The 27,845-nt window shown below is 40.1% G+C and overlaps 1 non-coding gene across 1 annotated transcript; it reads left to right on the top strand.

Moving 5' to 3' along the window:
- Nucleotides 1–23,728: 23,728 nt before the first annotated feature.
- LOC112704772 (small nucleolar RNA R71) lies at nucleotides 23,729–23,836 on the top strand. The gene has a single exon (XR_003155379.1). It is a non-coding gene; the product is annotated as a small nucleolar RNA R71 (small nucleolar RNA).
- Nucleotides 23,837–27,845: the final 4,009 nt, after the last annotated feature.

Genomic DNA, 27,845 nt, shown 5'->3' with positions numbered 1-27,845 from the left:
TGGGTTGAGCTGTCCGACCCGGGATGTTCTACCGACAAAGTGACCGGCCTCTTTAGGTCAGACAATCCGACCTCTTCCTAAAGAGCTCGGCCAAACTACCAGGAAAGCCCAATAAAGGGCCCAAACAGAGGAACACGACCCGAACCCAAGGGCAGCCCAAGCCTACAGAGAGAAGGGCGGTTCCCTTGAAGATAAGATGACCTAACTCGAAGATAAGATAAAGATAAGATAAGATAACTAACTTATCTTATCTTTAAAGGTTACTCTACACTATTATAAATACACTGGAGCACCCAGGTATAACTGATACTCTGATTCTACTCAATACCTGCTTAATACCCTTGCTAACTTAAGCATCGGAGTCCCTTGCAGGTACCCCCACCCTCCGAGGATGAAGGATCAGCACCATCACCAAGTCCCACAAGTCGGACAACAACAGCTCCGACCCACACAGAAGATCTCGACCGAGATCGACCTACAATTTCAGGTAACCCTCTGAACATTGGCGCCGTTGCCGGGGAACCTGGAAGTCATCCCATTACCATGGCGGACGACTATGACAACGATCACACCTCAGATCTAGAAGAAAGAACGCTGCACAAAAACGCGGGCACAACACCAAAAGATACTCCCCAAATCAACAATAAGAACTCCCCAAACGAGGAAGCCCTGGAGGCATTCCAAGATCGGTTAAAACAACTTGAGGAAGACGCCCTATGTCAACGAGAGGCCAAGAAGGATTTGCAAAGAGAAATGAGGCGATGCCGGGAACTGGAAACCAAACTCCTAAAACTTGAAGCTGATGTCAAGACGAAAGCCAGCCGATCTATTTCCGAAGAGATAATGCACGAAAGGAGCAAGACCCATTCACCAAAGAAATCATGAAGACAAAATCCCAAAGGACTTTAAACTCCCAGACATGACCTTATACGACGGCACTACAGATCCCAGCCATTATCTCAGCAACTTCAGAAGCAGAATGTACCTCACTGATGCCTCAGATGCAGTTCGTTGCAAAGCCTTTCCAACTACTTTAACAAAAACAGTAATTAGATGGTTTGACAATCTCCCTCCTAGGTCCATCTCAAGTTTTGACGACATGGCTAAAAAATTCCTGGCCAGATTCTCCATCCAAAAGGACAAAGCTAACCACGCTCCGAGCTTACTAGGAATCAGACAAGGAGAGCGGGAGACCCTGCGTAACTATATGGAGAAATTCAACAAAACATGCATGGATATACAAAACCTTCCAACAGAAGCTGCCATCATGGGTCTCATTAATGGTCTGCGAGAAGGGCCTTTTAGTCAATCCATATCAAAGAAATACCCCACATCTCTGAACGAGGTACAGGAGCGAGCGAAAAAGTACATCAACATGGAGGAAAACTCCCGATTAGGAGAGACCTCAAAAGCAGGGTTCACCCCTTGGGATAAAGACAAAGATTCCAAAAAAAGGAAGATTGACATGGAGAGAAAATCAAAAAGTACCACAATTACACCCCTCTTCGGGTGTCTCTTGTGGATGTTTACAGAGAGGTTTGCAACACAGAAAAAATACCCCCAGCTCGACCACTCAGAGGCAAAAAAGGAGGAAGAAACCGGGCTGAATATTGTGAATACCATCGGATCCGCGGGCACTCCACCAATGAGTGTTTTGACTTGAAAAACGTCATAGAAAAGCTCGTACGAGAAGGGAAGCTAGATCGATACCTAGCCACCCGTGATGACAAACAAAGGAAAAGAAGAATAGCAGATGACGTCGGACTAACCGCACGATCATCCCGGACACCAGAAAGACATGTCCACATGATACACGGTGGATTCGTCGGGGGAAGGAATCTCCAAATCATCCTGCAAGAGACATCTCAAAGATGTATACCACGTCGCAGAAAAAAGGAAACACCCGACATCCCGGCGATCACTTTTACCAAGGAAGACGCATCCGGCGTCATGGCAGGGCATGACGATCCTATGGTGATCACTATTATACTGGCAAACACAAATCTTCACCACACATTGATAGACCAGGGGAGCTCTGCCGATATCTTATTCAAAACCGCCTTTGACAAACTCGGCTTGGAAGAAAAAGAACTCAGAGCATATCTGGACAGCCTGTTCGGGTTAGGAGATACCCCGGTTCAACCAATGGGATACATCCCGCTCCACACAACTTTTGGAAAGGGAAGTCAGTCAAGAACACTCAAAATAGATTACATCGTCATTGACGTAAGCTCAGCCTACAATGCCCTAATAGGTCGGACAATGTTAAATCAACTCGGCGCAATAGTCTCGACTCCACATCTATGCATGAAGTTCCCAACCACAGAAGGAATAGCCACAGTAAAGGCAGACCAAAAAATGGTGCGCTGCTGTTACAACGAAAGTCTAAACCTCAGAGGCAGAGGAGAAGAATTCCACACAATCGAGCTCGGTGGAGTTTGGAGGCGGAAGGAGCTCCGCCCACAACCTGAAGGAGAAATAGAGAAAATCCAGATCGGGAACACCCTGGACCAAATAACCAACATCGGCACACTCCTAAAAGGGGACATAAAAGAATCATTCATACAGTTCCTACGCAACAACACCGACCTCTTTGCGTGGAAGGCCGCAGACATGCCAAGCATAGATCCCAAACTAATGTGCCACAAGCTAGCAGTCTACCTAGGATCTCGGCCGGTACAACAAAGGCACAGAAAGCTAGGACCAGAACGCTCTCAAGCGGTTGAAGAACAGGTACGAGCTCTACTGGAGACAGGCTTCATAAGAGAAGTCAAATACCCGCTATGGCTTGCTAATGTCGTTTTGGTAAAAAAGTCAAATGGAAAGTGGAGAATGTGCACCGACTATACCGATCTCAACAAAGCTTGCCCGAAAGATCCTTATCCGCTCCTAAACATCGACGCACTGGTAGATGCCTCCTCCGGATACAAATACCTCTCCTTTATGGACGCATACTCGGGATATAACCAAATCCCAATGTACCCAGCCGACCAAGAAAAAACCTCTTTCTTAACCCCAAAGGAAAATTACTGCTACATTGTCATGCCCTTCGGTCTCAAAAACGCGGGAGCCACTTACCAAATATTAATGAACAAAGTTTTTTCGGAACACATCGGAAAGATCACGGAGGTCTACGTAGACGACATGCTAGTAAAGACGCAAAATGAAGAGATGTTATTATCTGACCTGACACAAGTATTCAACACCATAAGACGACATGGCATGCGACTCAATCCCACAAAATGTACCTTCGCAGTAGAAGCTGGTAAATTCTTGGGTTTCATGATCACACAGAGAGGAATCGAGGCAAACCCGGACAAGTGCAGGGCCGTACTCGACATGAAAAGCCCGACTTGTATCAAAGAGGTACAACAACTCAATGGGCGGCTGGCAGCCTTGTCCAGATTCCTGACGGGATCCGCAATAAGATCTCTCCCCTTCTACGCCACTCTAAGGAAGGGAAAGGAGTTTGAATGGACAGTTGAATGCGAGCAAGCCTTCCAAGACTTCAAAAAATTTCTGGGACAGCCACCTATATTAAGTCAGCCATGGGAAGGGGAACCACTCATCTTGTACTTCGTAGTGGGAAATCGGGCAATAGCCTTAGCACTGGTCCGAGAAGACAACAGCGAGCAACAACCCATATACTTTTTCAGCAAAGCATTACAAGGATCCGAGCTGAACTATCAAAAAATAGAAAAATTCGGTTACGCTCTCATAATAACATCTCGACGACTTCGCCCATATTTCTAGTCTCACACCATTAAAATTTGGACCAACCAGCCCATAAAAGGAATCTTATAGAAAACAGACTTGGCAGGCAGAATCTTGTAATGGGCAGTCGAGTTATCCGAATTCGACCTTCAATACAAAGCTCGGACAGCCATCAAATCTCAATATCTGGCCGACTTCATTGCAGAATTTACGAACACACCAGAAATCCCCACAGAATGGAATCTATACGTGGACGGCTCCTCAAATAAAACGGGAAGTGGCGCAGGCGTAATAATTGAAAGTGACCAGGGGACCCAGATCGAATTCTCCCTCAAATTTGGGTTCTCCGCCTCAAACAATCAAGCGGAATATGAAGCACTACTAGCTGGTTTGAAGCTGGCTAGGGAGGTCGGAGCTCAAAAACTTATCATCTTCAGCAACTCACAGGTAGTCACCTCACAAATAACAGGCAGCTACCAAGCCAAGGATCCCACTATGAAAAATTACCTGGACAAAACCAGGGAACAGCTCGGACAACTCAGAGAGTACGAGATTCGACACATATCCCGAGAATAGAATGGCCGGGCCGATGCACTCTCAAAACTAGCCAGCACCAAACCAGGAGGCAACAATAGAAGCCTTATCCAAGAAATTCTACAGAAGCCATCAATCTCAGAAGAAGAAAAGGTTCTAGCCATAACAGGTCGCGATCAGGGATGGATGACCCCCATAATCAATTACCTCACAACAGAGGCCCTCCCTATAGAGAGAAAGAGGCAAAGAGGTTAAAACGGAAAGCACAATACTATGCCATCATAAATAATACTTTATACAAAAGAGGGATTTTAACACCATTACTAAAATACGTCCCGACTTCCAACACTAAGGATATCTTGGAAGAAGTACACAGTGGCATTTGTGGCAATCACCTCGGAGCACAAGCACTCGCCAAAAAAGTACTACGGGCAGGATTCTAGTGGCCAACCCTACAAAAAGAAGCCACAGAATTTGTAAAGACATGTTCGCCATGTCAAAATCATGCCAACTTCCACACCGCTCCGCCAGAGGAACTCATCAGTGTAACCTCACCTTGGCCATTCACAAAATGGGGACTCGATCTCCTCGGACCTTTTCCTCAAGGATCAGGACAAGTCGAATTCCTCATAATAGAAATAGACTACTACACAAAATGGATCGAGGCAGAACCCCTAGCCAATGCCACAGCTCAAAGAAGTCAGAAATTCCTGTATCGAAACATCGTCACAAGGTTCGGAGTTCCATACTCCATCACTACAGACAATGGTACCCAGTTCACAGACGCAGGCTTCAGAAAACTAGTGGCCGACCTGAATATAAAACAAACAATTCACCTCTATTGAGCATCCCCAAGCCAATGGGCAAGCCGAAGCTGTTAACAAAGTTGTATTAGCAGGGATAAAGCGGAGATTACAGGATGCAAAGGGATCCTGGGCTGAGGAGCTCCCACAAGTCCTATGGGCGTACCGAACGACTCCACATTCCATAACAAAGGAATCACCCTTCCGATTAGCTTATGGAATGGAGGCAATGATTCCGGTAGAAATTGAAGAAGGATCACCCAGAGTAATCCATTTTAGCGAAAAATGGGATTCCCAACTTCAAAGGGAAGAGCTCGACTTACTTCCAGAAATCTGAGAGAAAGCTCGGATAAGGGAATAGGTGCTGAAAAGATGAATGGCCTCCAGATACAACCGAAAAGTAAGATAGCGGGCCTTTATCGAAAACGACCTTATCCTAATCCGAAACGATATAGGAACAACTCGATCTGGAGAAGGAAAGCTGGCAGCAAACTGGAAAGAACCCTTCCGAGTCATAGAAGTATTGGGAAAGGGCTACTACAAACTTTTCGAACTCGACGGGTGAGAGCTTCCTAGATTATGGCACGCCTGCAACCTAAGAAGGTACTATAGCTAGGGATGATAAAAGATCTTGGACAAGGCGCACTCTTTTTCCTGAAAAAGGTTTTTTAACGAGGCGCCCCGGTAAGACCTACATATCACCCGACTTAGGAAATTAACTCCTCATGTATATTTGCATTTTCCTTTAATAAAATTTGTTCAGATTCTCCACAAATGCTCAAGTCGTATTATTCTAAAAACATTCATCGCTCGATTATAAAGCTACAGATTGACAAAAAGTGAAAATCGAATTCACTGCGTGATCACGATAAAAACGAGGGCTAAATGCCCAAATTCTACAATATCGGCAAAGATGAAAACAGAATAATGCAAGAAGTTATAGAAAGTGATCCATAGAAAGGACCTGACGAGGACCTAATAAAATGGATTACTATAAAATAACTTAAAGACTGGCCGGCACAAAAAGTCGGACCAGCCACAACAACCCAAGTTATAAGTAAAGCCCTGGAAAGAGGTCTGGCCAACCCTATAAAATAGGATTACTATAACTTCGAAGAGCCCAACATGAGGAAGTCGGACTCCTACAAAAAAGTTACAAAAGATAATCCCTGAAAGAGACCTGAACAAGGTCCAAAAAAGAGGATTATCAAGTAACTCGACAGGGCCCGACGTGACAAAGTCGGCCCGAAAAGATAAAGTTACAAAAGATAATCCCTGAAAGAGACCTGAACAAGGTCCAAAAAAGAGGATTATCAAGTAACTCGACAGGGCCCGATGTGACAAAGTCGGCCCGGAAAGATAAAGTTACAAAAGATAATCCCTGAAAGAGACCTGAAAAAGGTCCAAAAAAGAGGATTATCAAGTAACTCGATAGAGCCCGACGTGACAAAGTCGGTCCGAAAAGATAAAGTTACAAAAGTTGAATCCCTGAAAGAGACTTGAACAAGGTCCAAGAAAGAGGATTATCGAGTAACTCGACAAAGTCCGACATGACGAAGTCGGCCCGAAAAAGATAAAGTTACAAAAGGTAAAGCCTCAAAAGAGATCTGAACAAAATCTAAGAAAAAGGATCACCTAGTAACAGAACAGGGACCAACATGAAGAAGTCGGATTAAAGCTACAAAAAGTTATAAAAAGTAATACCAAGGGGTTACTAGAAATAACTCAAGAAAAGATCATCTGAGAGAATCAACCAACAGAGGAGAGATAACTCGACCCGATAGACCTCGACCTCGCCAAAGACAATCAAAAGAGGTCGGATAAAAAACACTCTGAAGATTCCAGGTAAATGCTAAAAGAAAACTGCAAGCAAGCATATCACAAAAAATAAGGCAGTTACCATAAAATAAAGACTCAAGAGGCCGCTCAAAGCCAACCCCAAGAGCAAGAGAAACTATTTTGTTTTTTAAAATAAAGTTGCTAAAGTAGAAACTGGAGCATCCAAAGTCAGAGATTACAAACTTACAAAAATAAAGAGTTCAAAAGCCCACAAAAACCGGGCTATACACAAACATATCAAAAAAATTATCGAGGATCCAAAGGCTTCCCAGTAGCAGCATCTTGAGGAGAAGGAGGGCGAGTCTGAAGGGGAACTGCATCCACTATCCTGTCATCCCGGTTCAAAATCTGGACGTCTGGATCAGATTCCGGCTGAGTAGCTTCAACTGCCGAGGTTGAGGAAGGTGGGACAACAGAGGCTTTGACTGAAGTAGCTGGAGGAGGGACGACATCATCATCATCATCATCGGGATCGTCAGGGACAATCTTACCATCCCTAACAATATTATCCAGACTAATAAGGGAAAGGTCAAGATCTGGCGCAAGAACTTGGAATTGCTCTTTCAGATTCTCATAAGCCGCAGTAACACTACCTACGAGATGACTTTGAAGTTCAGAATAATCGGCCTGAACAGACTCCAACCTACTCCTGAGCTCCATCACCTCTTTATGAGTAGTGACATAGCTATCCTTGTGTTTTTGAGCTTTATCCTCGACCAGTTGCGCGGCAGCCGCCAGACCAACATCCCGGGCCTTTCCCCCTTTAGCTCTTTTTTCAGCTCGGCCACTTCCACCTTGAGCTCCTCCTTCAAACCCTTAATTCGGTCAAATTCTGATTTCACCTCCTCCATGAAAAGCCTTGGTAGCATGAATAGGAAGATCTTGAGCAGTTCGGTACAAAGCTGCCCCCATGTGTGCCAGAGTAACACCACTCCGAGTAATAAACTCTAGATGACGAAGAATGGATACATCGTCGGTAGGCATCACACCATAAGGAGCAATTTGTTGGTCTACAAACCCAACGGCATCAAAATCAGAAGCACCAAGATTAAATGGCTCGACAGTCCGAGGTCTTTTTGGAGGAGGAGCAACTGGAGGAACAGAGGTACCCACTGAAGTCTGAGGTGGGTCGACCAAACGAACCCAGGGAGTCGGGATCATCCTCCTCGGCCCAGGAGAGCTCGGGACAGACGGTTTCGATAAGACTTGGGAAGACCCTTCCCCAACCACCTTTGCTGGGACGTTCTGAGCCGCGGTAGCCTTCCTCGCCTTCTTAAAGGCCTTCAGTGAATCATTGTTCTTCGACAACTCTGAAAAACAGGAAAAATACAAACAACTTATTAATACCCAGAAAAGAAAGCAGAGAACAAAAGACATGGGAACACAGTTTATAAAATACCCAGAACAGCATGAATCAAGGACGGATCCCCCAGAAACTTTTTGGTCTCAAGATGAGGAGGCTCCCCCCAAATATCCTCTAAAGCAGCAACGAAGGCCTGCTCGACCTCGTCTAACGTCTCCCAGGTATACCTAGACACAACTACATTTCTCTGCCACTCTAAAGGAAAACGAGGCTCATCATTCTCATCTAGGAAGAAAGGACGAGCTCTTTCAACATCTCGGATCTTGAAAAAATAATTCTTAAAATCGCGGAAAGACTCATCATACATGGAGAAGAATTTATGTCCCTGGGCCGACCTAAAACAAATCCAAGAAGCTTTCTTTTTGGTAGTCCCAGGCTTGGTCAACACAAAGAGATACAGAAAAAGGGTTAAAGAGGGTTTAATGCCAAACTCATGACAAACCATTTGAAAGATCTTGATAAATCTCCAAGAATTTGGATGAAGCTGAGATGGGGCCACGTTGCAAGACCACAACAGGTCGGTCTCAAAAGACGTAAAAGGAAGGGTAATTCCCATCTGGCTAAAGAAGAAATCGTAAGCATAAAAGAAAGGACGCTCTCCCTGGGTCGAAGTAGGAAAACAGACCCTATCATCAAAATCGGGTTCCACCAACTCGTAATTGCATTCTTGATTCTCGCTACTACAGATCCGATGGTGTTTCCTAAGCTCTGTACAGAATTCTGCATTAGCTAGGGATACACACAGCAACACCAGGGAGTCCAACCACTCGGACATCCCCTCAGGTACCTTAGAGGATGCCTCAACAATATTTTTGCGAGACGACATGGCCAACTAATCCTACAAAGAAAAGGAAATGGGTTACTAACCCCAAAAAAATAGGTCTGGACAAAAAGGAAGCAACTCGAACAAACGCGACCTTAAAACACACAAAAACAGTAAAAGGAAAACCCCAAGACGCACACCAAGGTCCAGGGACATCCTTTGGAGGCAATAGTAGAGTGAGTGAAAGAGCTACAAAGATAAAATCATCTTTTCAAACAAAACGAGCGTCCCGAGAAGAAAAAGGCAAAAAGTCAAAAGAAAGTCATCAAAAACCATCATTTCTACTGAAGAGCAGTCATCAACCAGTATAGCAAAATCATCAACGAAGCAAACAAGCTATCAAAGGAGCAACCTTTTTCCAAATGACAGTTCGGAAATCAACCTTAAAAGGAAACCAGAACCAGGAAAATCTCCCAAAGCATACATAAAGACGAAAAGAAGACCAGGAAACAGGCATCACAGCATTAAAACAAGCACATAAACAAGAGAAAGGTTCAAACTTTCCAACGTACAAAATCAGAGCATCATCAAAGAAATCAAAAGCAAAAGTAGCAAAAATAAAAATGTAAAGAGAAAAAGCAAAGCCAACCTAGAAGAAGGAAGAAAACCTTGAAAAAGAGCAGCAGAGAATCGACCACAAAACAAAAGCACCAAGCGAATGCCAACGCGTCACAAGAGAGAAAACAAGAAATGCAGGACAGGAAATGGCAAAAAAGAAGGGAAGTTACAGGGAAAACAAAAACCGTCTCTTGGATATAAAATTTGAATAAAGGAAACCAAGAGAAACAAAACAAAAACCAAATTAATGGGGGCATTAAAAACCCTCGCGCATTTCCAAGGAAAAAACACTAAATGCAAAAGCGCGCGCTTTCAGAAGAAACGGAACAGAAACAATCCGCATTCAAGAAGGAGCTCCACGAAAGATAAAGCGACAAAATGCTCGAGTTCGGCTTTTCCCGAGAAGGCTCGAAATCCTAAAACTAAGGCTCGACCTCCAGATTAAAGACCAAGCTCGAGCACGGGCACTGTTCATACCCTGGGTCGAGCTGTCCGACCCGGGATGTTCTACAGACAAAGCGACCGGCCTCTTCAGGTCGACAATCTGACCTCTTCCTAAAGAGCTTGGCCAAATTACCAGGAATGCCCAATAAAGGGCCCAAACAGAGGAACACGACCCGAACCCAAGGGCAGCCTAAGCCTACAGAGAGAAGGGCGGTTCCCTTGAAGATAAGATGACCTCACTCGAAGATAAGATAAAGATAAGATAAGATAAGATAACTAACTTATCTTATCTTTGAAGGTCACTCTACACTATTATAAATACACTGGAGCACCCAGGTATAACTGATACTCTGATTCTACTCAATACCTGCTTAATACTCTTGCTAACTTAAGCATCGGAGTCCCTTGCAGGTACCCCCACCCTCCGGGGACGAAGGATCAACACCATCACCAAGTCCCACAAGTCGGATAACAACAGCTCCGACCCACACAGAAGATCTCGACCAAGATCGACCTACAGTTTCAAGTAACCCTCGAAACAGTAGTCCTATCCATAGTCGAAACTGAATATATCTCTGCCTCCGCTTATTATTCACAATTAATATGGTTAAAAACACAATTAGAGGATTACAAATTAAAGATCAATAGTATACCCTTGTTTTGTGACAATATGAGTGCCATAAATATTTCAAAAAATCCTGTTTTGCACTCAAGAACAAAACACATTGAAATAAAATATCATTTCATTAGAGAACATTTGCAAAAAGGAACTATTGATATTCAATTTGTAAAATCCAAAAATCAACTTGCGGATATTTTCACTAAGTCCTTGTGTGAAGACAGATTCTGTGCCTTGGGAAGTAGTTTGGGAATGATAGAATTATGTTCTGTTGATAACATGTGAAATTTCTGATTCTGTTTATTTTTTCTCGTGAAAAAGCAAGAGACAAAAATCAGGAAGTGTTGAATGGGTCATAATATAGGTGGAGATGGCACTGGTATTAATTTTCTTGGGCCCCACCAAGGTGGCAGATTCACTCAAGAAAGTTCTCAAGGAATTCTCAAATATGTCCAAACTCATGGTACAATCACATAAGGCCGCTCGAAAACTAACATATGAAAATGAAAGGACTTGGAAAATGTAGCGACCTTCAGTTTTAAAAATATAAATATAAATAAGTTATAATTTATTTTATAAAATTAGAATTCCTTGTTTTTAAAAAAATTATTTTTATTATCAATAATTGAACTAATTTTATAATAATTTTAATTTAATCAAATTCATATTATTATTATTATTATTATTATTATTATTATTATTAACATTATATATAATTGCCGTAAGTATTAAATTGCATTATAAATTTATATATACTATATTCTTTGCATTACTATTATTATTACTATTATTACGTTTATTATTATTATTATTATTACATGATCATCATTACTATTTCTAGTATTGTTATTACTATTATTAATTATGAAGCATGGAAATCAAAGGCGGTTTTGATTTTACATTAAGTTACTAGTAATATCATTATGCATTAGGTTATATATATATATATATATATATATATATATATATATATATATATATATATATATATATATATATATATATATATATATATATATATATATATATAAGCCATATATATTATAAAGAAAGTTAAGGCGGCGTATTTAACATACATATATATGATTAGCGTATGCAAGAGGGTAAAAGGAAAGAAAATGGCGAGAGAGAAGAGCGTGATCGACGTAAACTCTTCCGAACTTCCGGCTTCGATTTTTTTAAATTCGTAACTCCAATAAAAAATCTAATTTAGTAAGAGTATTCGTAACCTCCTCCTCTACACGTTGGCACCATTTTTGATTAGTGGAAGTTGATAGTGACGTAGCTCCTCTTTTCTTTGGGTTTGGCCAACGAGAGTTTTAGAAGGCATATACGATTCTGGACATTTTCTTCTTCGATAGCTCAGTCAAAAAGCTTCTCCGGAGCTTTGAATACTTTGATTCCGTATGAAGGTATGGTTTTGATTTCTCGTAGTAAATGTTTAATGTCACGTGAAAACTTAGGCTAGAAGACCTTAAGATAGGAATGAACTGAATGTATAATTGATGGATCGTACATATGGAATAGAATATGTGGTTTAGCTAATTTGCTGTTGAAGTTGGTTTGTTTTGGAAAAAAGATTTAATATTTGTATTTGTTTGATTTTGAAATAATTTGTTACTGGAAATGATTTGAATGACTAAGAGGTGTTTGGTTTGATAGTTGGGACCCTTGAAGGGTGGTAGAAATTCGAGTCTTAGAGGAGATATTGCCAAAATTTCTATAAGAATTGGAGTTTTGATTTGAGGTATTATTTTAAAAAAGAAAGAGATTATTATGTGGCTTGTGTATTTGAGACTATTTGTTAACCCTCTGTCGCAAGATGTGACCGGGCACTTTAACTCCCCGGATTCCCCCATGGGCATGCATATATATATATATATATATATATTGAATATTATATTTGAGCTTGAAGTTCGTCTACATGGAATACTATATTATTGAGCTTGGAGTTCATCTCCATGGAATACTATATTATTGATCTTGGAGTGTGACTCCATGGAATGTTATATTTGAGCTTGGAGTTTGACTCCATGGAATATTATTGAGCTTGGGGATGCGCGCACAGAGGGACTGTCCAACGGTTAACTACCAGGACATGTCGGGTTGGCTGTATAACCGACAGATGAGACTCATCAGCCATAGGACAGGCATACATCATATGCATTTATTTGTTTGCTTGAGAATGCATCGTTTTGGTTTTCTTAACTGTTTAATCCTGCTTATCTGCTACTTGTTCTACTTGCTGTAAATGCTTATCTATATGTGTTTTTCTTACTTGAACTATGTGTGTTTGTTTTCTGAGAAATCCCTCTTGATGAAGGTGTGAGGGGAAAGGGCTGTTCCACTAATGATTCGGAGGATTGGAGCAGACAAAACATGAAGTATTAGGTTAAAGTTAGTTTCAGAACTAAAATACCTTAGATACTTACCTAACTTTTGGTTTAGTTTATTTTCCTTAAGAATGATTCTGAGTGTCGAAGTTCTAGGAATGCCTTCGGCTTTTCCGGAACCTTTTATATTAACTATGCGGGCACCTTTACCATACTGAGAACCTCCGGTTCTCATCCCATACTATGTTGTTGTTTTTCAGATGCAGGTCGAGAGACACCTCGTTGAGCATCTGGATATCCTCCTTTCAAGCGAAGAACTACTTTTTTAACTGTCATATTTTGTTTTTGGGCTATGTATACATGTTTATAGAATCTCCACATGTACATTTTTTGTTTTGTCCCTCCTAGAGGTTGACTTGGAGATACATGGGTTTATTTTGTGGTTTGAGTTTTATTTTGGGTTGTATATATATATAATCGTATACTCTGGCCGGCCTTCGCTTCGCAGGTCGAGTCTTGAGCTTGCTATCTAAGTTTTGGAACTCTGATATTTATATATGTTTTTAGCTCCTTATGATTTTTCCTGTCCATTTTACAAATATCCATGCGAGTGTGACACGAATTTCTGTTTATCATTTTTGATTAGCTTATCCTTCAAGGCTCCTAGATATGATTTCATCCAACTATATCTATGTACATATCCTTTTCTTTTATAGGTCGTAATACCTTGCCACCTCTACTTTACGACTTAAGCGTAAGGCTCTGTGTGGTAGGGTGTTACATTATGGTATCAGAGCAGTTCATTCCTGTAGATCCTGAAGGAAGGACTGATTATGCTTATGGGCATACTCTGGGTGTGTGTATGTGCTATTAGTATATCTGATTGATATATATGGCAACATTTATGAGCATACATTTGGAACTTGAAGCATTAGACTTGCGATATTGAGACTGATCAACTTAATATCAGTTGTTTGGTGTGTATGCTATTACTGTGGTGAAGCTGGGCATTTGTCTTGGAATTGTCCAAAAAAGAAGAAGAATCAAGAAGCTGGAAAGGCACAACATTAGGGACGCGTGTTCACTATGACGGCGGATGGTGCTGGAAGCGCAGATACTTCGATTAGAGGTAATCATGAACTGATCATCGAAATTTCCGACTGCCTTGCATAGTAAATAACACGTAGCATTCATTGTAGTACATTACCGAGTTGTGAGCCTTGTGATTTTTAACTGAGCGATCGACTAAAGACCTCCGAATGGTGAGACAGAACGATAGTTGGTCAACCTAGAAAAGTGACTAAATTCTTGGAGAATAATAATAAGAGTGGCATAGCAGTAGTGCGTCAAACTATTATTAGTATACAACTTAAGTTATACATATGGAATCGGAAATGTTGAGAGCTGTGCGGGACAATTACCTGAAACCCAGAGATGGTAAGTTACGAGGAAGAGACATGACATAGATTGAACCCGTAATTGATAATCGGTTAGGTATCAAGAGAAAGAGTAAGTTGTGATAGATTTAGTGTCAGAGGCTGAACCAGTTTCGATTGTATTACGTAAGGTGACACCATTAGAATCGGCAAAATTTAGGAGCTAGATGAAGCGAGTATTAGGGACGGTAAACCCATCGTTCTAATACCAACATGCCTTATAACCTTTCTGCATCGAGTCTATCTTGTATCTTCCGTTTTGCGTAGACTTTTAAGCCATAAGAATATCCTGGATTTACACACAAAGCATATCAAATCTTTTTGTTTTTCTTTGACATGTTCAAGATGGGAAGTTACGCTAGTATGAATCTTTTTCATTTTATATCAATTTTCGAGGACGAAAAGTTTTATAAGGTGGGTAGAATGTAATGACCTTCAGTTTTAAAAATATAAATATAAATAAGTTATAATTTATTTTATAAAATTAGAATTCCTTATTTTTAGAAAAATTATTTTTATTATCAGTAATTGAACTAATTTTATAATAATTTTAATTTAATCAAATTCATATTATTATTATTATTATTATTATTATTATTATTATTATTATTATTATTATTATTATTATTATTATTATTAGAGTATATACCCATTTTGGTCCTTAAAGAATTTCAGACTGGACACCTTTGTCCCCAACTAAAATTAATTACTCGATTGGTCCCTAACAATTAACTCCGTCAGTCACTTAGATCCTTTATTCCGTTAATTCTAACGGAGGACAAAATAGTCCCTGACAACTCTAACAGGGGACAAAATGGTCCCTGATCTCCTTTGTTCGGAAACAACACTGTTCTCTCCCAATTTCCATCATATCTCGCGTAACACTAACAGTCTAGCACTGTAACTTCAAACTACACAATGCACACTCTATAAATTTAATGTTCACAAGAAAAAAATCCTCCACGGGTTGAGTTGCTGATGTGGTTTGTAATTTTAGAAAGATTGAATACTAGAGATAGATTATGTAAGTTTAAGATTGTACTAGAAGTGGAATCCTTTTGTGTCTTATGTAAGGATAGATTGGAGACGGTACATCATTTGTTTTTTTCATGTGATCGTATATGAAAGTTGTGGGGATCAATCTTGGTGGATTGGAGTGTGATTTGGTTTTGGCCAGGAACCACCAAAGAATGCTTTGGGGTGTGGATGGATGGAAAGATAAGGAAAGATATGAAGGAAGTGTGGATGGTGTTATTTTTTTCTGTAATATAGTGCACATGGAAATGTAGAAATAACATTGTCTTTAATAATGGAGTGTTGGTATTAGAGAAGTTAAAGGAGGAAGTTGTAGAATGCATAAATCGATGGTATCAAGATCGACAATATAGGAGTAATTGATGTACTTATGAGTGCAAATATCAACTCTAAGGTGAATAAAAAGACATATGAAGTTGATCTTTGATGCATGATTTATTGATCTATGAAAAAGGCCAATAATTCTGCAAAGTAAAAGTTGGAAGGAGAATGATCATGATTTGATGTTGTATAACTGATCGGGTTCATCTTGAAGTGTCTTTGGAGGAGCCAAAATCGTTATTTTTTTTGCTCCCTGTTTGCTGTTTTATGCTAGTTTTTATGTTTTCTTTATAGTTATTGCTCTGTTTTGTTACTGTTTTTTGGAACTACGTGACGTTAGGATTTTTGCTAGTATAGAATTTTATAAAGTCGCGTTGTAGATATAGTTTCTAAACCAACAAAATCCCTTGGTGCAAAAGTTTTGGTTGTCACAAGTAACAAACCCCTAAATAAATTGATAACCGAATTATTTAAACCTCGGGTCGTTTTCTCAAGGAATTGCAGGGAGGTATGTTCTTATTATTGGTTATGGAGATTGTAAATTGGGATTTGAGAATGGGGAATGAATATGGCAAATAATTTAAATGGCAATTAAAATAAATAAATACTGTAAAGCAAACCCTTTGGCAAGGTACAAGAAATTGAAAGTCCAGACTTAGTTATTCTTATCAATAATAATGAAAGTTGAATCTTAATTCCACTTAGTTAACCTTTGCTAAAGCAAAGGAAAGTCAAGGGACTAATTAGTTTGACTTTCGAATCCTATTTATTTCCTAAGAAAAGGTTGGGATTATTGAAGTTCAGTTCAATTAGCAAAGATAACAGTTATCAATTATGTTGAGCTAAGATAATCCTGAGTTACTGATTTCTTAACCAAGACCAAAAGGAAAAGGAATTAAATCTACTAGAATAAAAATGTCTTCAGATTGGGAATAATCAATAACATAAATAAAAGAAAGCAATATTAACTAGAATACCTCAAACAACATTAAATAAGAAATTCATCATGAATGTGGCATAAGCCAAATAGGCAACATAACTAATATAAGCATTAAAGTATCTGAGAATAAGAGATAAATATAAAGTAAAAGAACATTAAACCTGGGATCGAGAGTCACTCCTAAAACTAACAGAAGTCCTAAATCCTAATCCTAAAGAGAGAGGAGAGAACCTCTCTCCCAACTAAACCTAAATCATGGAAAGTGACTAAAAATTTGAGACTCCTTGAATGGATGCATTCCCTCACTTCATAACCCCTGGTCTATGCCTTCTGGACTTGGATTTGGGCCAAAAAGGGCTTCAGAATCCGCTATGAGTGTTTTCTGCAATTTTTGGTGTGTGGCCTCTGTCACGCGTCCGCGTGGGTCATGCGATCGCATCAATTGGAGTTTTTCTTGTCGCGCAGTCGCGTCAGTCATGCGGCCGCGTCATAGGTGTTCTTCTTTAGGTGTGCAGTCGCATCAATCATGCGGCCGCGTCGCTGTTTCTTCGCGCTTGGCATACGGCCGCGTCGTCCATGCGGTCGTGTCGCTGCCAGTTTCTTCAGAAACTCCGTTTTGTGCTTTCCTTCCATTTTTGTATATTTCCTTTGCATCCTTTAAGTCATTCCTGCCTTAGAAGATCTGAAACTACTCAACACACAAATCACGGCATTGAATGATAATAAAGGGTGGTGCACGAAATTGTGATCAATACTTTTCACAACTCAAATAATCCCCGGTGATGAATCCAAAAACTTGGTGTTCAATACCAAGGCATAAACACAACTTCGCACAACTAACCAGTAAGTGTACTGGGTCGTCCAAGTAATAAACCTTACGCGAGTAAGGGTCGATCCCACAGAGATTGTTGGTATGAAGCAAGCTATGGTCACTTTGTAAATCTTAGTCAGGCAAACTCAAATGGTTATGAATGATGAATAAAACATAAAGATAAAGATAGAGATACTTATGCAATTCATTGGTGGGAATTTCAGATAAGCGTATGGAGATGCTGTGTTCCTTCCGTCTCTCTACTTTCCTACTGTCTTCATCCAATCCTTCTTACTCCTTCCCATGGCAAGCTGTATGTAGGGTTTCACTGTTGTCAGTGGCTACCTCCCATCCTCTCAGTGAAAATGTTCAACGCACCCTGTCACGGCACGGCTAATCATCTGTCGGTTCTCAATCAGGTTGGAATAGAATCCAGTGATTCTTTTGCGTCTGTCACTAACGCCCAGCCTTCAGGAGTTTGAAGCTCGTCACAGTCATTCAATCATTGAATCCTACTCAGAATACCACAGACAAGGTTTAGACCTTCCGGATTCTCTTGAATGCCGCCATCAATTCTAGCTTATACCACGAAGATTCCGGTTAAAGAATCCAACAGATATCCACTCAATCTAAGGTAGAACGGAGGTGGTTGTCAAGCACACGTTCATAGGTGAGAATGATGATGAGTGTCACGGATCATCACATTCATCAAGTTGAAGAACAAGTGATATCTTAGAACAAGAACAAGCGGAATTGAATAGAAGAACAATAGTAATTGCATTAATACTCGAGGTACAGCAGAGCTCCACACCTTAATCTATGGTGTGTAGAAACTCCACCGTTGAAAATACATAAGAACAAGGTCTAGGCATGGCCATGAGGCCAGCCCCCAAAACGTGATCAAAGATCCAAAGATCCAAGAATACAAAGATCTAAAGATACAAAGATACAAATACAATAGTAAAAGGTCCTACTTATAGAGAACTAGTAGCCTAGGGTTTACAAAGATGAGTAAATGACATAAAAATCCACTTCCGGGCCCACTTGGTGTGTGCTTGGGCTGAGCATTGAAGTATTTTCGTGTAGAGACTCTTCTTGGAGTTAAACGCCAGCTTTTATGCTAGTTTGGGCGTTTAACTCCCATCCTTGTGCCAGTTCCGGCGTTTAACACTGGGAATTCTGATGGTGACTTTGAACGCCGGTTTGGGCCATCAAATCTTAGGCAAAGTATCCACTATCATATATTGCTGGAAAGCCCAGGATCTCTACTTTCCAACGCCGTTGAGAGCGCGCCAATTGGGCTTCTGTAGCTCCAGAAAATTCACTTTGAGCGCAGGGAGGTCAGAATCCAACAGCATCTGCAGTCCTTTTTAGTCTCTGAATCAGATTTTTGCTCAGGTCCCTCAATTTCAGCAAGAAAATACCTGAAATCACAGAAAAAAACACAAACTCGTAGTAAAGTCCAGAAAAGTGAATTTTAACTAAAAACTAATAAAAATATACTAAAAACTAACTAAAACATACTAGAAACATACTAAAAACAATGCCAAAAAGCGTACAAATTATCCGCTCATCACAACACCAAACTTAAATTGTTGCTTGTCCTCAAGCAACTGAAAATCAAATAAGATAAAAAGAAGAGAATATACAATGAATTCCAAAAACATCTATGAAGATCAGTATTAATTAGATGAGCGGGGCTTTTAGCTTTTTGCTTCTGAACAGTTTTGGCATCTCACTCTGTCCTTTGAAATTCAGAATGATTGGCTTCTTTAGGAACTCAGAATCTAGATAGTGTCATTGATTCTCTTAGTTAAGTATGATGATTCTTGAACACAGCTACTTATTGAGTCTTGGCCGTGGCCCAAAGTACTCTGTCTTCCAGTATTACCACCGGATACATACATGCCACAGACACATAATTGAGTGAACCTTTTCAGATTGTGACTCAGCTTTGCTAGAGTCCCCAATTAGAGGTGTCTAGGGTTCTTAAGCACACTCTTTTTGCCTTGGATTACAACTTTATTTCTTTCTCTTTTTTTTTCGTTTTCTTTTCTCCCTTTTTTCTTCGTTTTTCTCCTTCTCTTTTTTTTTTTGTATTCACTGCTTTTTCTTGCTTCAAGAATCATTTTTATGATTTTTCAGATCCTCAGTAACATGTCTCCTTTTTCATCATTCTTTCAAGAGCCAACATTCATGAACCACAAATTCAAGATACATATGCACTGTTTAAGCATACATTCAGAAAACAAAAGTATTGCCACCACATCAAAATAATTAATCTGTTATAAAATTCAAAATTCATGCAATTCTTTTCTTTTTCAATTAAGAACATTTTTCATTCAAGAAAGGTGATGGATTCATAGGACATTCATAACTTTAAGGCATAGACACTAAGACACTAATGATCACAAGACACAAACATAGCTAAACATAAGCATAATTTTTGAAAAACAGAAAAATAAAGAACAAGGAAATTAAAGAACGGGTCCACCTTAGTGATGGCGGCTTGTTCTTCCTCTTGAAGATCCTATGGAGTGCTTGAGCTCCTCAATGTCTCTTCCTTGTCTTTGTTGCTCCTCTCTCATGATTCTTTGATCTTCTCTAATTTCATGGAGGAGAATGGAATGTTCTTGGTGCTCCACCCTTAGTTGTCCCATGTTGGAACTCAATTCTCCTAGGGAGGTGTTTAGTTGCTCCCAATAGTTTTGTGGAGGAAAGTGCATCCCTTGAGGCATCTCAGGGATTTGATGATGAGAGGGGTCTCTTGTTTGCTCCATCCTCTTCTTAGTGATGGGCTTGTCCTCATCAATGGGGATGTCTCCCTCTATGTCAACTCCAACTGAATAACAGAGGTGACAAATGAGATGAAGAAAGGCTAACCTTGCCAAGGTAGAGGACTTGTCCGCCACCTTATAAAGTTCTTGGGATATCACCTCATGAACTTCTATTTCTTCTCCAATCATGATGCTATGAATCATGATGGCTCGGTCTATAGTAACTTCGAACCGGTTGCTAGTGGAAATGATTGAGCGTTGGATAAACTCCAACCATCCCCTAGCCACAGGCTTGAGGTCATGCCTTCTCAATTGAATCGGCTTTCCTCTTGAATCTCTCTTCCATTGGGCGCCCTCTTCACAAATGACTGTGAGGACTTGGTCCAACCTTTGATCAAAGTTGACCTTTCTAGTGTAAGGATGTTCATCTCCTTGCATCATGGGCAAGTTGAAAGCCAACCTTACATTTTCCGGACTAAAATCCAAGTATTTCCCCCGAACCATAGTAAGCCAATTCTTTGGGTCCGGGTTTACACTTTGATCAGGGTTCTTGGTGATCCATGCATTGGCATAGAACTCTTGAACCATTAAGATTCCGACTTGTTGAATGGGGTTGGTAAGAACTTCCCAACCTCTTCTTCGGATCTCATGTCGAATCTCCGGATATTCACTATTTTTGAGTTTGAAAGGGACCTCGGGGATCACTTTCTTCAAGGCCACAACTTCATAGAAGTGGTCTTAATGCACCCTTGAGATGAATCTCTCCATCTCCCATGACTCGGAGGTGGAAGCTTTTGCCTTCCCTTTCCTCTTTCTAGATGTTTCTCCGGCCTTGGATTTCATAAATGGTTATGGAAAAACAAAAAGCAATGCTTTTACCACACCAAACTTAAAAGGTTGCTCGTCCTCGAGCAAAAGAAGAAAGAAGAGAGTAGAAGAAGAAGAAATGAAGGAGATGGAGATGGGTTTGTGGTTCGGCCAAAGGGGGAGGAGTAGTGTTTAGGTTGTGTGAAAATGAAGGAGTGAAGGTGGGTTTATATAGGAGTGGAGAGAGGGGTAGGGTTCGGTTATGGGAGGGTGGGTTTGGGAGGGAAAGTTTTTTGAATTTGAATGGTGGGGTAAGTGGGGTTTTATGAAGGATGGATGTGAGTAGTGAAGAGAAATATGGGATTTGATAGGTGAAGGGTTTTTGGGGAAGAGGTCATGAGGTGATTGGTGAATGGGTGAAGAAGAGAGAGAGTAGTGGGGTAGGTGGGGATCCTGTGGGGTCCACAGATCCTGAGGTGTTAAGGAAAAGTCATCCCTGCACCAAGTGGCGAGCAAAATTGCTCCCTATGCCAATTCTGGCATTAAACGCCGGGCTGGTGCCCATTTCTGGCGTTTAACGCCAAGTTCTTGCCCTTTACTGGCGTTTAACGCCAGTTTGGTGCCCCTTTCTGGCGTTAAACGCCCATCTGCTAGCCTTACTGGCGTTTAAACGCCAGCAGGTTCTTCCTCCAGGGTGTGCTATTTTTCTTTCTGTTTTTCTTTCTATTTTTGCTTTTTCAATTGATTTTGTGACTTCTCATGATCATCAACCTACAGAAAACATAAAATAACAAAGGAAAATAGATAAAATATAACATTGGGTTACCTCCCAACAAGCGCTTCTTTAATGTCAGTAGCTTGACAGTGGGCTCTCATAGAGCCTCACATATGCTCAGAGCAATGTTGGAACCTCCCAACACCAAACTTAGAGTTTGAATGTGGGGGTTCAACACCAAACTTAGAAGTTGGTTGTGGCCTCCCAACACCAAACTTAGAGTTTGACTGTGGCGGCTTTGTTTGACTCTGTTTTGAGAGAAGCTCTTCATGCTTCCTCTCCATGGAGACAGAGGGATATCCTTGAGCCTTAAACACAAAGGATTCTTCATTCACTTGAATGATCAATTCTCCTCTATCAACATCAATCACAGCCTTTGCTGTGGCTAGGAAGGGTCTGCCAAGGATGATGGATTCATCCATGCACTTCCCAGTCTCTAGGACTATGAAATCAGCAGGGATGTAATGGTCTTCAACTTTTACCAGAACATCCTCTACAAGTCCATAAGCTTATTTTCTTGAGTTGTCTGCCATCTCTAGTGAGATTTTTGCAGCTTGCACCTCAAAGATCCCTAGCTTCTCCATTACAGAGAGAGGCATGAAGTTTACACTTGACCCTAGGTCACACAAGGCCTTCTTGAAGGTCATGGTGCCTATGGTACAAGGTATTGAAAACATCCCAGGATCCTGTCTCTTTTGAGGCAGTTTCTGCCTAGACAAGTCATCCAATTCTTTGGTGAGCAAAGGGGGTTCATCCTCTCAAGTCTCATTACCAAATAACTTGTCATTTAGCTTCATGATTGCTCCAAGGTATTTAGCAACTTGCTCTTCAGTGACATACTCATCCTCTTCAGAGGAAGAATACTCATCAGAGCTCATGAATGGCAGAAGTAAATTCAATGGAATCTCTATGGTCTCATTGGGAGCCTCAGATTCCCATGGTTCCTCATTGGAGAACTCATTGGAGGTCAGTGGATGTCCATAGAGGTCTTCCTCAGTGGCGTTCACTGCCTCTCCCTCCTCTCCAAATTCGGGCATGTTGATGGCCTTACACTCTCCTTTTGGATTTTCTTCTGTATTGCTTGGAAGAGTACTAGGAGGAAGTTCAGTAATTTTCTTGCTCAGCTGACCCACTTGTGCCTCCAAATTTCTAATGGAGGACCTTGTTTCAGTCATGAAACTTTGAGTGGTTTTGATTAGATCAGAGACCATGGTTGCTAAGTCAGAGGTGTTCTGCTTAGAACTCTCTGTCTGTTGCTAAGAAGATGATGGAAAAGGTTTGCTATTGCTAAACCTGTTTCTTCCACCATTATTATTGTTGAAACCTTGTTGAGGTCTCTGTTGATCCTTCCATGAGAGATTTGGATGATTTCTCCATGAAGGATTATAAGTGTTTCTATAGGGTTCTCCCATGTAATTCACCTCTTCCATTGAAGGGTTCTCAAGATCATAAGCTTCTTCTTCAAATGAAGCCTCCTTAGTACTACCTGATGCATTTTGCATTCCAGACAGACTTTGAGAAATCATATTGACTTGCTGAGTCAATATTTTGTTCTGAGCCAATATGGCATTCAGAGTGTCAATCTCAAGAACTCCTTTCTTCTGATTTGTCCCATTGTTCACAGGATTTCTTTCAGAAGTGTACATGAATTGGTTATTTGCAACCATTTCAATTAGTTCTTGAGCTTCTGTAGGCGTCTTCTTCAGATGAAGAGATCCTCCAGCAGAGCTATCCAAAGACATCTTGGATAGTTCAGAGAGACCATCATAGAAAATACCTATGATGTTCCATTCAGAAAGCATATCAGAGGGACACTTTCTGATTAATTGTTTGTATCTTTCCCAAGCTTCATAGAGGGATTCTCCTTCCTTCTGTCTGAAGGTTTGGACTTCCACTCTAAGCTTACTCAATTTTTGAGGTGGAAAGAACTTTGCCAAGAAGGCATTGACTAGCTTTTCCCAAGAGTTCAGGCTTTCTTTAGGTTGTGAATCTAACCATATCCTAGCTCTGTCTCTTACAGCAAAAGGGAATAGCATAAGTCTGTAGACCTCAGGGTCAACCCCATTGGTCTTGACTGTGTCACAGATTTGCAAGAATTCAGCTAAGAACTGATGAGGATCTTCCAATGGAAGTCCATGGAACTTGCAATTCTGTTGCATTAGAGAAACTAATTGAGGCTTAAGCTCAAAGTTGTTTGCTCCAATGGCAAGGATAGAGATGCTTCTCCCATAGAAGTCGGGAGTAGGTGCAGTAAAGTCACCCAGCACCTTCCTTGCATTGTTGGCATTGTTGTTGTTTTCGGCTGCCATGGGTTCTTCTTGTTTGAAGATTTCTGTTAGGTCCTCTATAGAGAGTTGTGCCTTAGCTTCTCTTAGCTTTCGCTTCAAGGTCCTTTTAGGTTCAGGATCAGCCTTAACAAGAATGCTTTTGTCTTTGCTCCTGCTCATAAGAAAGAGAAGAAAACAAGGAAATATGGAATCCTCTATGTCACAGTATAGAGATTCCTTGAGGTGTCAGAGGAAAAGAAAAATAGAAGGAAAAGGTAGAAAATTCGAACTTATCAAGAAAGATGGAGTTCGCAATGTGCATTAAGGAATAGTGTTAGTCCATAAATAGAAAGATGTGAGAAGAGGGGAAGAAATTTTCGAAAATATTAAAAAGATTTTAAAAACATTTTGAAAAACTTTAATTGATTTTCGAAAATAAGAGTGGAAAAGAATTCAAGTGATTTTTGAAAAAGATTTTGAAAACTATTTTGAAAAAGATGTGGTTAAGAAGATATGATTGGTTTTAAAAAAAAAAGATGTGATTGAGAAAATATGATTTGAAAAACATTTTAAAAAGATTTGATTTTAAAAAAATAATAACTTGGCTAACAAGAAAAGATATGATTCAAACATTAAACCTTTCTCAACAGAAAAGGTAACATACTTGAAATGTTGAATCAAATCATTAATTAATAGCAAGTATCTTTGAAAATGGAAAGAAATTGATTTTGAAAAAGATTTGATTGAAAAGATTTGATTTGAAAAAGATTTGATTTTGAAAAGATTTTGAAAACTAAAAAAATTTGATTTGAAACAAAATCTTCCCTCTTGTGCCATCCTGGCGTTAAACGCCCAGAATGGTGCACATTCTGGCGTTTAACGCCCAAACTACTACCCTTTTGGGTGTTAAACGCCCAGCCAGGCACCCTGGCTGGCGTTTAAACGCCAGTTTGTCCTTCTTCACTGGGCATTTTGAACGCCCAGCTTTTTCTGTATAATTCCTCTGCTGTATATTCTGAATCTTCAATTCTCTGTATTATTGACTTGAAAAGATACAAATTAAAAATATTTTTGGATTTTTAATAATAAGGAATAATCAAAATGCAACTAAAATCAAATAAACAATGCATGCAAGACACCAAAGTTAGCAGTTTGTATACTACTGACACTAACAAAATTAGAATGCATATGAGACACATAAACACTCAAGTCAATAGAATTCAAAGATCAGAGCAATGAAATCATCAAGAACAACTTGAAGATCAATTAAGACACAAGAATGAATGCAAGAAGAACAGAAACATGCAATTGACACCAAACTTAACATGAGACACTAGACTCAACAAGAAACATAAAATATTTTTGGTTTTTATGATTTTGTAATTTTTTTTTTGGTTTTTTCGAAAATTAAGTGGAAAAGAAAATAAAGATATCAAAATTCTTAATGAGAATTCCAGGAATCATGCAATGTTAGTCTAAAGCTTCAGTCTAAAGAAATTAGACATGGCTGAACAAGCTTCAGCAGGACATTGCGTTCAAGAGCTAAATTGATGAGAATCAATCAACTTTGGTGATGATAAGAACATCACCTTGAAACACTAGAATTCATTCTTAAGAACTCTGAAGAAAAATACCTAATCTAAGCAACAAGATGAACCGTCAGTTGTCCAAACTCAACAATCCCCGGCAACGGCGCCAAAAACTTGGTGCACGAAATTGTGATCAATACTTTTCACAACTCAAATAATCCCCGGTGATGAATCCAAAAACTTGGTGTTCAATACCATGGCATAAACACAACTTCGCACAACTAACCAACAAGTGTACTGGGTCGTCCAAGTAATAAACCTTACGCGAGTAAGGGTCGATCCCACAGAGATTGTTGGTATGAGGCAAGCTATGGTCACCTTGTAAATCTTAGTCAGGCAAACTCAAATGGTTATGAATGATGAATAAAACATAAAGATAAAGATAGAGATACTTATGCAATTCATTGGTGGGAATTTCAGATAAGTGTATGGAGATGCTGTGTTCCTTCCGTCTCTCTGCTTTCCTACTGTCTTCATCCAATCCTTCTTACTCCTTCCCATGGCAAGCTGTATGTAGGGTTTCACCGTTGTCAGTGGCTACCTCCCATCCTCTCAGTGAAAATGTTCAACGCACCCTGTCACGGCACGGCTAATCATCTGTCGGTTCTCAATCAGGTTGGAATAGAATCCAGTGATTCTTTTGCGTCTGTCACTAACGCCCAGCCTTCAGGAGTTTGAAGCTCGTCACAGTCATTCAATCATTGAATCCTACTCAGAATACCACAGACAAGGTTTAGACCTTCCGGATTCTCTTGAATGCCGCCATCAATTCTAGCTTATACCACGAAGATTCCGGTTAAAGAATCCAAGAGATATCCACTCAATCTAAGGTAGAACGGAGGTGGTTGTCAAGCACACGTTCATAGGTGAGAATGATGATGAGTGTCACAAATCATCACATTCATCAAGTTGAAGAACAAGTGATATCTTAGAACAAGAACAAGCGGAATTGAATAGAAGAACAATAGTAATTGCATTAATACTCGAAGTACAGCAGAGCTCCACACATTAATCTATGGTGTGTAGAAACTCCACCGTTGAAAATACATAAGAACAAGGTCTAGGCATGGCCATGAGGCCAGCCCCCAAAACTTGATCAAAGATCCAAAGATCCAAGAATACAAAGATCTAAAGATACAAAGATACAAATACAATAGTAAAAGGTCCTACTTATAGAGAACTAGTAGCCTAGGGTTTACAAAGATGAGTAAATGACATAAAAATCCACTTCCGGGCCCACTTGGTATGTGCTTGGGCTGAGCATTGAAGCATTTTCGTGTAGAGACTCTTCTTGGAGTTAAACGCCAGCTTTTATGCCAGTTTGGGCGTTTAACTCCCATCCTTGTGCCAGTTCCGGCGTTTAACACTGGGAATTCTGATGGTGACTTTGAACGCCGGTTTGGGCCATCAAATCTTGGGCAGAGTATAGACTATCATATATTGCTGGAAAGCCCAGGATGTCTACTTTCCAACGCTATTGAGAGCGCGCCAACTGGGCTTCTGTAGCTCCAGAAAATCCACTTCGAGTGCAGGGAGGTCAGAATCCAACAGCATCTGCAGTCCTTTTTAGTCTCTGAATTAGATTTTTGCTCAGGTCCCTCAATTTCAGCCAGAAAATACCTGAAATCACAGAAAAACACACAAACTCGTAGTAAAGTCCAGAAAAGTGAATTTTAACTAAAAACTAATAAAAATATACTAAAAACTAACTAAAACATACTAGAAACATACTAAAAACAATGCCAAAAAGCGTACAAATTATCCGCTCATCAAAGGGTAATTAAATTAATTAATTTTGAAGCATAGGAAACATGTTTTTCACATACATCACATAATAAGGAAGGAAAAATAAAACCATGCAATTAATATGAATAAGTGGGTGAAGGATTGAATAAATCACTCAAACTAAGCACAAAATATATCATAAAATATGGGTTTATCAACCTCCCTACACTTAAACAATAGCATGTCCTCTACTACATGAGTAGGGAAATGCAAGTCTCATGCAATGCAACCTATGAATGTGAATGCAACTACATGCTAAAATGATTATACCT

Source organism: Arachis hypogaea, chromosome 7 (genome assembly GCF_003086295.3).
Source record: "Arachis hypogaea cultivar Tifrunner chromosome 7, arahy.Tifrunner.gnm2.J5K5, whole genome shotgun sequence".
NCBI classification, from domain to species: Eukaryota; Viridiplantae; Streptophyta; class Magnoliopsida; order Fabales; family Fabaceae; genus Arachis; species Arachis hypogaea.
This window is presented reverse-complemented; position numbering and strand designations above follow the sequence as displayed.